Source organism: Solanum dulcamara, chromosome 2 (assembly GCF_947179165.1).
Source record: "Solanum dulcamara chromosome 2, daSolDulc1.2, whole genome shotgun sequence".
In the NCBI taxonomy this organism is placed as follows: Eukaryota; Viridiplantae; Streptophyta; class Magnoliopsida; order Solanales; family Solanaceae; genus Solanum; species Solanum dulcamara.
In genome coordinates, this window is record NC_077238.1 from 43909793 (window position 1) to 43920905 (window position 11113).

An 11113-nucleotide genomic window follows, 5' to 3' on the forward strand; every position below is an offset into this window, starting at 1 on the left:
AATCTTTATATGACTCATTTCTAGCTCACATTAGGCGATTTAAGAGTCCAACTTCAAGAGATTTTTGTGAGGAATTCGTTGGTAAGCTCGGAATCTTGAGAGGAGGTTTTTGTGTGAGTTAAAATCTTGAATTTAACCGTTGTTCTTCTCATTTTCAAGTAAGATTTCCTATGAAATTTGAAATTTATTTTTGTGGTCATTTTAACTTTATTTTCAACAACTCTTGGGGCTAAGTTGTGGTGTTTTTGCAAGGAACATTGTAGTGTGATAGTTTCATCTATTGAAGTGTTTATTAAGGTTAATTCCATCCCTACGTGACTACCCTCTTTCTTGAATTCTCCATTAATGGTGAAAATTATGTATGGGCTATTTTCCTTGGTTTAGAGCATTGGAATGTGTTGTAATTTAGAAAACAAGTTCATTAAGATAAAATGCACATTTAGTGTTAAAGAATTCCTATTGATGAGGTGATTTTGATAGCGTGGTGTTATTTTGAGTCATTTTTGGAGTGAAAATCTATTGAAAAGTGGACTTGGAGTGTGCGTATTCGGGTTGGAGGTAGGCTAGATTTCCCCTTTTTGATTGAACTCTATCAGATGTTGTGTAGTATAGTTTAGATATGGCTTAGTTGAGTAATTGCTGATATTAGCATTCTCCTCAACCGATTCCATTTTCTTATTCTCGGGTGAACATTAGGTTAGAATAGTCTCGTGAAATCCTTATGTTAGGTTGTGGGCCTTGGTTTTGTGTTGAATTGGCATTATTATACTGTTTAGGATTGATATTGATGGACCTAGGCTTGGTTTGAGCCTTATGTGATTTATCAGGTATTTATTGCCCTCTTAGCTAGGCGTAGCTTTCGATAGGGATTTTTATGGATAGGATACCCTTTATGCTAGTGCTTGAGACATCTAGGGCTCATTGATCTTAGAGATATTTCGCCCCCTACTAATTTTGAGACATGTCTTGATTTTTCACTTTTGTTTAGCGATAGGCTTAGGATGCCTCTTTGTCTATTACCTTTTGATTGGGCCTGAGGCCATGGTCGAGGAGCGATTGGATCCCATGTTAGTCCCTTTTTGCCCTGATAGTATGGTTTAGCTTGATATTACTATTTTTATTATGTGTTTCTTTTTTGTATGCTGGTGATGGCATGCTTGCATTGATTTAGCATATTCACTCATTTTGTGGTACGATCCTGATATTTTATTGGTTTTTAACTACTATTTTAAGAAGGATTTCTCACATTTTTACTACTTTTAAACTAATGTCGTACCATCTGGGTTACTGGATACTAGTTTTGAGATCTACAAGGAATCGATGACGTGCTCCTTTTATACTGAAAGTTTTAGAGGTATCGAGGATGCGCTCAATTTTATTGATTATCCGGTGTGACGTTGCCCTTTTATACGTTGTCTACATCCAAGATGCCTTAGCTTGTACTTGATTATCTGGTGCGGAATCTCCCTTTCTACATTGGCTTGGCTGCTCGCTCTCTGATACCACTATGGAGATTCTATATGTCTGTATAAGACCTGGTTTGGCCCCAGGCAGTATATGGACTTCCCACATCCCCTATGGGCCCCTCTGGCCAGTGCACCACTGAACTGGATGATGGAGACATATGGGTCCCACCTGGTAGGCCGGGGGATATGGGCCTAGGGCCAAGTCGGGGTGGGTCTATATGCTTGTTGTACTTGTTGTTAATCTCTAAGAGCTACTGATATGTCACTAGTTTTTAATACAAACTTGCATTCATTAGTATCGCCTATCACCAATATAATTGTATAGTGTGGTCCCCTGGTTTTATGAGGGCCGAGTGTATGTTTGTCATTATTTGTACCTTTCGGGGGTATGGGTGTCCGGTTGGTTATTGTTTGATTATACTTGTCTTTATCTCTTATTGTACGTATAGTTGGTACCTTTGGTGGTATTGGTAGTTTTTCTACATTGTATTTGAGTTGGTTTATGGTTGGTACTTCCTGTTAGGCTCAGTTAGAATACTTCCTAGGTGATTAAGTGGTTAGAGTTGCCAGCTAGTAGTATATTTTCATTAGTAGACTTCCATGATGCATTCTTCCTATTAATAGGTTGTTGGATTGCGTTTCAGGTGCGTTCTTTGACTCTGTTCCTTTATCTATGTCTCAAGTCTTCTTGTCTTATTTCCTGTCTTTATTGTTATAATTCCTGATTAGTTACTTTTGCAGTATTTACTTGATTATATGTTTATTATACTTGCTTAATCTGTGGAGTTCACTCGGCCTATGCCTATTGAGTACCATTCATTTGGTACTCATACTACACTTTTTTCCCCTACAGATCATCCTACGGGTTATCGCGGTTGATTAGAGTGGTGCAGAGCAGCTTCTGATTCAGAGATTTGGTGAGCTCCTAGCTTTTAGAGTTGTCGATTTCCATCCATGTTGAATTAGGACTAGTCTTTACTTGCTTTAGAAGACTGTATGTACTCATATTATATCTGTAAAAGCCTTGTACTCCTATTTTGATTTAGATGCTTGATTACTGACTGATGTCAGGTTTTGGGGTGGTTTTGTGTATTTGTTTCAGTTATTCTCTTTCTTCTCATTATTTCTTACTTTCCACTTTATTTATTCATTTTCTGCTTCATAGCCCATTGTCTTTGGTTCCAGGCTAAGGGTTAAAGGTTAGGCTTACCTGCTGGTGGGCGTTAGCTGGTATCATCATGTCCTGAATACACATGAAAAATTGAGAAAATTTCATAATTCCTGTTAAATGGCCCCTAAATTCTAAATAATGCATGCATCATGGCTAGTCTACATGTACTGTTACACTAGGTCATTACGGAGGGTCCTATAATTTTTTTGCAAAAAATATTCCCAAAACTAGTTCATCTAAAAGTATTATATGCTAACACATACGAAAAATTGAGAAAATCAGTTAATTCCTATTGAATAGCCCCTATATGCTAAAATATATCATGGATCATGGCGAAGCTACAAATATTGTTACCCCAGGTCATAATAGAGGGTCCTGTAAAGTTCTTACAAAAAAATTCTTGAAAGTCAGTTCACCAAAATATGCATGGGCCAACACATACAAAAAACTGAGAAAATTATCAAATTCTTATTTAGTGATCCCTGAATGCAGAAAAAAGATATGGATTACGGCAAGGATACACGTACTATTACACCATGCCATTATGGAGTATGTTTTAAAGTTTTTGTAAAAAAATTTCCTTAAGCTAGTTCACTAAGAAATTCATGGGCTAATAGACACGAAAAACTAAGCAAATCGTTAAACACATGAGTAGTTTAGGAAGAGGCTATATGCACTATCACCCTAGGTCATTACGGAGGGTCCTATAAGGTTTATTCAAAAAAATGCCTGAAAGCCAGTTCACCTAAAAACTTATGAATTAACACACGAAAAATAAAGAAATTTGTCTAATTCCTATTGAGTGGCCCCTAAATGTTAAAAAAATGGAATGGATCATGGAATGTCTATACATACTATAACCCCAGCTCATTACAGAGTGTCTTGTAAAGAGGTTCCAAAAAAAAGTTCCCGAAAACCAGTTCACCAAAAAATTAATGGGCTAACATAAATGAAAAACTTAAAAAATCATCTTTTTCATATTGAGTGGACCCTAAATGATAAAAATATAGCGTGAATCATGGAAAGACTACACATACTATTACCCAAAGTAATTACGGAGGTTCCTGTGTTTTATTAAGAAAAATGCTCGAAAGCGAGTTCACCAAAAAAAATCATGGGCTAACAAATACGGAAACTGTGAAAATCACTTAATTCCTATTTAATGGCTCCTAAATACTAAAATAATGACATGGATCATGGCGAGGCTACACATCATTACAATAGGTCATTACAGAGGGTCCTGTAAAGTTTTTGCTAAAAAAATACCTGAAAGGCAATTCAACAAAAAATTAATAGGCTAAAACACACAAAAAAACTTAGAAAATCACCTAATTTATTTTGAGTGGCCCTTAAATGCTAAAAAATAGAGTGGATCATGGCAAAGCTACATGTACTATTACCGTATCTCATTAAGGAGGATCCTATAATGTTTTTGTAAAATACAATGTCTGAAAACTAGTTCACCAAAACATTTATGAGCTAACACACACGAAAAACTAAGAAAACTACCTAATTCCTTCTAAGTAGCCTCTAAATGCAAAAATATGGAGTGGATCATGGCGATCCTAAACGTGTTTTTAATGTAGGTTATTATGGAGGGTCCTGTAAAGTTTTTGCAAAAAAACTATCCAAAAGCGAGTTCACCAAAATATTCATGGGATAACACATACGAAACACTGATAAAATGACCTAATTCCTATTGATCGACCACTAAATGCTAAAAGTAAAGTGAGGATCATGGAAAGGATACATGTACTATTTTCAGGTTATTACAGAGGGTCCTGTAAAGTTATATAAAAAATACACACAAAAAACTTAGAAAATTGCTTAATTCTTATTGAATGGCCCTAAATTTTAACAAATATGTTGTGGATCATGACACGCAATACGTATTGTTACCCCATGTAATTACGGAGGGTCTTGTAAAGTCTTTGTTAAAAAATGTCAGAAAGCGAATTCACCAAAAAATTCATAGGATAACAACAGAAATAGCTGAGAAAATTGCGTAATTTTTGTTGGGTGGTCCCTAAATGCTAAAAAAAGGTGTAGATCATGAAGAGACTACACATACAATTACCCTAGATCATTATGGAGGTTCATCTAAAGATTTAGAAAAAAAATGCTCAAAATCGAGTTTACCAAAAATTTATAGGCTAACACACAAGAAAAACATAGAAAATTGCGTAATACATGTTGAATAGGCGCTAAATGCTAAACAAATGTCATGGATCATGGTAAGGATACACGTACTATTACCCCAGGTCATTACGGAGGATCTTGTAAAGTTTTTGGAAAAAATGCCGCAAAACAAGTTAATCAAAAAATTTATGGGCTAACAACACACACAAAAAATTAAGAAAATCGCCTAATTCCTCTTTAGTGTCCCTTACATGATAATAAAATAGAGTGGATCATGATGAAGTTACACATACAATTATCTCAGGTCATTACAGAAGGTCCTATAAAGTACTTGCTAAAAAAATGCTAGAAATCAAGCTCAAGAAAAAAAAATTATGGCTAACACACACGAGAAACAAAGAAAAAAACATATTTCCTATCGATCGACCCTTAAATGCTAAAATAATGGTGTAGATCATGGAGATGCTACACATACTGTTACTCCAAGTTATTATGGAAGGTCTTTTAAAGTTTTTACAATAAAAATGCTCAATAGCTAGTTCACCAACAAATTCAATAGGCTAACACACACGTAAAACAGAGAAAATCACCTAATTTTTTTGAGTAACTCCTAAGTGATAAAAATGGTGTGGATTACGGCAAGGCTACACTTACTGTTACCATAGATCATTAGAGAGGGTCCTATAAAAATTTTGTAAAAAAAATACCCAAAATCCCATTCATTAAAAAATTCATGATCCAACACACACGAAAAACTAAGAAAATTGCCTAATTTCTTTTGAGTAGCCGCTAAAGGTAAAAAAATGGAGTTGATCATGGAGAGTCTAAACATACTATTACTGTAATGACCCTCCAGGTCATTTTTATGTAAATACCTTCTTTTTATCATTTAGATCATTCCTATAGTGACGCCAAGTAATTTACGACTTGTTGGCACTAATTGTTTGGTCTCCTGATCATTATTTTGGGTCTTATGTCTGTTTTCCTATTTTGGAGCTTTTAAAAGTCGAATAGTTGACTTTGATCAATACATCAAGAAAATGACCCCAGAATAGAAATTTGATGGTTCCATCAACTCCTAAATGGTGATTTTGGGCTAGTAAGATATTCATCTCGGGTCCTAAGGCTTTCAATACATGTTTGATCTATAAAGGCATTTTAATCCTTAAGCTTTGGCCTATGGTTGACCTTGATCAATATTATCAGAAAATGAGCTCCGATGAAAATTCTGTTAATGGGGTTAGCTCCGAAACATCGAGTTTGACCTAAAATAACCTCTCATGTGCTTCTCAAGACTTCTAATTGAGTCTTGAGGCCACATGTGGAATTGGCTAAAAACCACACTTGGGTATGGATCTAATTTAAGTCAAGATGACCTTAGATGGAAATTTTGACTACACCATTAATTCTAAAACATTGCACTTGAAGGGGTAGCATAGTTCATTTGCCCATACGGAGTTTCGAGTGAATCTCAAGCACCTCATCGGAGATTTTAAACACTTGGTGTTCTAGCTGATGCACCAGCATCTAGTGTAGGTGACTCCCTTCATTGCGGTTGTGATGAAGCCTCTACAATCACAGAGGGTTACTATACCTAGGCTTCGAGATCGTATGGGCATGGCTGCGATCATGAATAGTGCTTTTCTTGGGGTTGACCACCGTTAGTCATCGCGCTCACGAGGCCTGCATTCTATGATTATGATGGCTATTTGCATTGGGGACCGTGATCGTGATGAGCAAGTTCATCTGGTGTTTTAATATAAGACTAGAAGTGATCAACTATTCCCACATACCTTTGAAGTCGATATCTCTCTCGGCATATCTCCATTTTAGGTGATTCAAACACTGGGTTATTGGGAATTACCATGCCTACATATTAGAGTATTCAAAATATGCTGGGGAACCTTCGTTTGAGGTAAATATCATATTTTAGTTTCTGCCAACTTCTCTTTTTTAGCCTTTAATGGTGAATTTTATTGCATGTGTTAGTTCATGCTATTTTGAGCCCCGAATTGTATTCCATTTTGGGATACAAGTTCGGAAAGCTAATTAGGATCTTTTTACATGGTCAATTCTTGAGCTTCCAGAGTGGGTTCAACATTCCCGTTTTAGACTCCTAAATTGGTCAGTCTCTATTTTAAGTGAATTTATTATCTAAAAATCATATTAATGTTGTGATTCAATATTTTTATAGCTTGAAAATATTCTAATGTCGTACGGAAGGGAATAACTCTGGAGACTTTATTTGGAGCACGCGATCAGCCTAAAGGTTGGCTACAACTTCCTTCTCCTTAGATTGAGCATAATTATGTGAAATATTTTGACTAGTTGAAATTTGGGTGGGTTAGGGTCTTGATCATGCTTGATTGTGTAGAAGTCATGTTTTAGGCTCGTTTTGGGTAATTCAGGAATGTGTGAGCATGTTATACTTTCTTAGCGATCATCCATACATTGTGGGATGGTTTATGGATTCTTCCACCCATGGAGCCCAAGCATTTTTCTAAACCTAATAGCTCATTTCAAATGGTGATTTTATGAGTTTTCACATTATGATTTTAGATGTATAGATTCTTGAATATTTAAAGTTTATTTCTCTATCCTAGTTTATATTGACTCTAAATTCCATGAAGTGGCTGCTTTATCAAAAGTGCTCATATGAAAGAATCAAAAGAGTTTTAAAGTGTATTGGTGGGTTGTTTTAAGGATGTTTTTAGTTGATGCGTTCCATTACTCTCATACATGTTGGTATTGATGCTAATGATTTGAAGATTAAGTTGCATAGAACCCACCTAATTTCATTATGTTTCAATGAAGTTGAATTAAATGTTTTGACTCCAAAATGAATGTTTATGAAAGCAAATGTCTATGATCAAAGCGAGTCTTATGAAATGAAAAAATGATTAAATGATACGAATGAAGGATTCTTAAGTGATAAGTGTTACATCCCTATTTTTGCAAATAAGGAGCAAGATCGTGGAATTCATTAAAAAAATTAATTTTATTATTTAAAAAGAATTTAAGGAAAATTTTAATATAAGGAGTCACACCTAATTTTAGGATAATTAGGAAACCAATTACTTAACAAAAATAATCCACGAAACCATTAGATTCTAGGTAAGAGGTTCAAGTAATCCCGAAGAAAATGTATTAGCACCCTTCAGAATCCACAACTGTGGGTCCCGCCCGGCAGAACTAATTTTTTTCAAATTGAGGAGGAGATAAGAAATCTAACAAGTATTTAAACATGAAATATATACAAAAGTAAAATAAAATCAATAATACGGGAAATGACAAAATATTTGCCTAACGTCAATAAGATACCCAATAATGAATTAAGAATGTTATGCGAATTTAATTCGAATAGCTTACTTGGGGAGAAACTCTAAGTACCTGTAAAGACACTTAATAAAAGTGTTAGTAATAGATAAATATGAATAATAAAATCAAAATAATAATAACTCAAAAATAAAACCCGTCTTATCAACATGGGAGGCCTTGGAAATCGACGGTAACTTCTTAATCGGCCACTTCTAACTTGCAAAATATAGTGTATAATGTAAACTTAAACTAAAACTTTTGTTTTTTAAAATGGGGAGGCCTCAAAAATCGATAGAGATTTTTTTTTCATTGGCCAATTTTAAACTAATCTTCTCTAATTGGCTAATATTCAAGATTGCTAAAAATACAAAAAGATCAACAAAAATTCATTCACGAAGTTCAAAATCAAATGAAAATAATAAACATAACAGCCTACTAGACAACTAAAATATAACCAACAACCCACTAATAAAGTCAAGACAATAACAACAAATAAGAAATAAATCAAATATCCTACAACTGTATTAAATCATAATGGAAAAGAATAAAATAATAACATTAAAAGCAACAATGATATGAATGGTCAAAAAGGGATGATTTACAAAAGACGCTCACTGTAATATTTTCAAACAAGAAAAGTTGAAGACAAAACTTCAAATAAATAATAACCTATCACGACCCGATTTCTCAGGTCATGATGGCACTTATTATACCCCACCAATAGGTAAGCCAACCCGTAAATTCGGAATGGCAAGTAATGGGTTTGAGGAAAGAAACTAATCAAGAATAAAAAAATTTAAAACTAAATAGAATAGATAAGTAGAAGCAAACCAAAATATGATATATACAACTAAAGATCCCTCCCATAACCTGGAGGTCACAAGTACAGAGCTGTTACAAAATGACAATGAGTACAAGTCCCAAAAATGGACCAAAGATATGTACAACAATTGGCTAGTCTCAAAAAGGAAAAAAATGTGTCATCCATACCGAAGGAGAAAGAAATGATCCCAAAACTGCAAGTGCTCACCTTGGTCTCTGAGGCTGACTGCAACAGACGCAATTTACCTGCGACAGTAGCTAGTGCTCGATCCTACATCACAAAAGTAGTTGCAGAATATAGTACGAGTACCAAGACAATAGGTAGCCAGTAGGCATCAAAGGACGACTAAGTTAGAAAGATAAAAATAATATGAAAAGAGGAACAAGACTAAATAGGAGTCATAATAAGCATCTAAAGTGAAAAGGGTACTATCTAAGAGAACTACGACTAACTACACCCAATTGGGAACCTATAAGCCAATCTGAGACACTTGTGCGCAAGTTAATTAAAAACCCTGATGGACCCCCATAAGCCCGTCGAGTACACTGAATAGTGATAACTACAAAGGCTAGGAACCAAGAATCTATGATGCCAAGAACCAAGGAACCACGTCATTTCTGAACCAATAATCTCCAAGAAAATGATGAACTAGGACTTCTCTAGGGCTCGAGGCCAGGACTAGGACCCACATACTCGCTTGAATATTCAATATGGCCAAGGCCGGGGCTAGGTACTCGGTTACTCACCATCATATATCGGTATGTTCAAGGTCGGGGATACTACCCATATGCTCGCTGTAATACATCAGTACAGTTGAGGCCAAGGCTGGGTACGCAGATACACGCCATAATACATCAGTACGGTCAAAGCCGAGTTTGGGTACACGGATGCTCCCCAGTGAGGTTCCCGAATAGAGGCCGGGACTAGATACCCGGATTCTCATAGATATTTTAGACAAAGGTACCAATCATTCTCCTTTCCAACTAAATGCCAATACCTACCGAAAATCTCCTCGCAGAAAATAATCGATATACCATCAAAGCCTGAATAAGAGCCAAAACAGAATGATCAAAAGGTCAAGTATCACCGACGCATCTCGAAAATTGAAATAAGGTCAATTTATGGTTAAGGGTATTCATAAGAGACTTGTTACCACCTAGGTAAGGCCAAACTATCAGGAACTAGCCCACTACATCGTTCTACAAGGATATAAGCTCGCTAGAACGATGCTGGGGAATCTAAAGCAAGTTTACAACCTATGCTTAGGCCAACATGCTCCACAATACCAACATCGTAAACTTTAACTCCTATTACAACACAAACAAATAACTGATAAGGATCACATGCTTCCAAGTACCCAAAAAAACCCAATAAAAGCCTAGAACGTGATTTCTAACACCTAAGATATAAAAACAAGCTACCTAACCCAAATTCCAACAATTTCAACATGCTTTCACATATTTCATATCAATCTAAAGAAAGAAAGGTTGTAGCCTACTATAGGCTGAAGACGCGCACTCCAAATCACTTTGCTGGAGCTTTTCCGTTTCAAATGGCCTCAGAACGCTGCCATACTGTCAAAAATAAAATCACAACGTCATTACGGTCGTATAGACACTAATTTTTACAATTTTTAGAGACAGACCAATCTCGGCATCTAAAACAGGAAATATGGGGGCCGTATCTGTAATTCTAAAATTGACCCTAAAAACTAATCCAAAACAGCACCCCATGCTCAAGGATCAAATTGGAATTTAGCTCGGGGTTGGAAAATAACATAAATCGATCTTGCAACAAATTCCTACATTTTCAAGCTAAGAGAAAAAGTAAGGCGACATCTTTACACAGTAATTTCTCAAAAATAAAACCCCCACAACCTAAACCAAACATACTATGATGTTACTTACAGAAAAAAATCAAAAGTTAGCCTCAAGAATTACTTAAAATGGAGAGAAAATGGTCAAGTTATAATCCTCCAATGTTTCATAAATTCCCAACTCGAAATATTACAATAGCAACAGCAAAATTAGAAATTTACCACACACGAAACTCCTAAACAAGTATCCGATCTCACCAATTGATTCCCTATGAAATTCACTTGAGTTGGACCTTTGAATCACCAAATTTGGTTGAGCAATGGAGGACAAATCGAAGTTTGAAGTTACCATATAAAGTTGAGTTCGTCCTTGGTCTTTT

At 35.6% G+C, this 11113-nt stretch overlaps 1 long non-coding RNA gene across 1 annotated transcript; it reads right to left on the reverse strand.

Moving 5' to 3' along the window:
* Nucleotides 1-8914: 8914 nt before the first annotated feature.
* LOC129876078 (uncharacterized) lies at nt 8915-10489 on the reverse strand. The gene is made up of 2 exons (XR_008763298.1): nt 10416-10489; nt 8915-9187 (listed from the first exon to the last, which is right to left on the reverse strand). It is a non-coding gene; the product is annotated as an uncharacterized LOC129876078 (long non-coding RNA).
* Between the last annotated feature and the right edge of the window lie 624 nt (nt 10490-11113).